Source organism: Acyrthosiphon pisum, chromosome A2 (assembly GCF_005508785.2).
Source record: "Acyrthosiphon pisum isolate AL4f chromosome A2, pea_aphid_22Mar2018_4r6ur, whole genome shotgun sequence".
NCBI lineage: Eukaryota > Metazoa > Arthropoda > Insecta > Hemiptera > Aphididae > Acyrthosiphon > Acyrthosiphon pisum.
In genome coordinates, this window is record NC_042495.1 from 26,775,948 (window position 1) to 26,777,222 (window position 1,275).

The window sequence follows — 1,275 nt, forward strand, 5'->3', positions numbered from 1 at the left end:
CTATAAGTTTGTTGAGTGAATTGCGCATGCGCGTGCATTCAAATTTGTTTTTGCACATTGTCGATGGTTTTATCGCAATATTGGCGTGAGAAAAGTATTTCATATGTTAGGAGCTATCGTATTCTCCTTGTTGCGCATAATTTTGGCACTGATATCCGGTTGTTTGATCGAATGTCGTACAGTGCGCATGTTCGTGCATGTTATGTTGTATTTTTTGCACATTGTCGTCGGTTTTTGGCAATATTGGTATGATAGGGGTGTAACGTGTTTTGTGTTCTATCCTATTACTTCTTTTGCGCATAGTTTTGGCATTGATATTTGATTATTTAACCAAATGTCGTATAGTACGCATGTATGGGTGTAAACTGTTTTTTTAGTGAGACAGAAGTCAGTTACGTAATCCTGTAATGGTGTTGCGAAGCGTTTTTTTATCTTTATTGATTCTTTATGTCCATATATGGGCATTTTTTTGTGTATGGACGTCTCGGAAAGATTGTTATGTAATCGTTGAGGAATGTTTGTTGCCTAATATTCTTTTGTATTGTGTAATAATATGTTTTATAATTGCGTTTGAGTTTTAACACCCAAGTATGTTCGTTTTGGTATATTCATTCTATAAGTTTATTTAAGTATATAAGGGTATATTATTTATATATTACATTTAAAAGTATAGAAGTATTGATCATGGTCCTATCAACAGTAAAAAAATGAAGATATGTTTATAATATTATATAATATTATATTTAAAGTATTTTCACTCCTTCCTTGACTTGTCAACAATCACCTATGACCGTATTTTCAAAAATGTATGTATGTATAGCAATTATTATAATAAAGTCGTATGAGAAATTACTATATATCAGTAATGTAACAACAAAAGAAACAAGTCATGATTAATATTATAATTTAATGGGTACATTGTACCTACCTAGTATGTAGTATATTAATATATTATGTTATTCATTGTTATAGTGAACTTTGCATAAAGGATATTTTTTATTTTATCTATTGCTATATAGGTGGTTTATTATCCGATTAAAGATATAGATAAAATTCATCTATGAAATCAGTAGTATCAAAATTGAAACTTTTATAATATAACTAGCTGATCCCGTGCATTTCGTTGCCCGTTAAATTGTATCAACTCAATATAAACAAACTTTGTTAAATTCATTATTTAATATTCAGTGTATGATGTTCAAAATGTATCGTTTATTTTCCTTTGCCCAGGATAAAAGTTCTGCTTCGCAGCAGTACATTATCAAACCTGTGGTA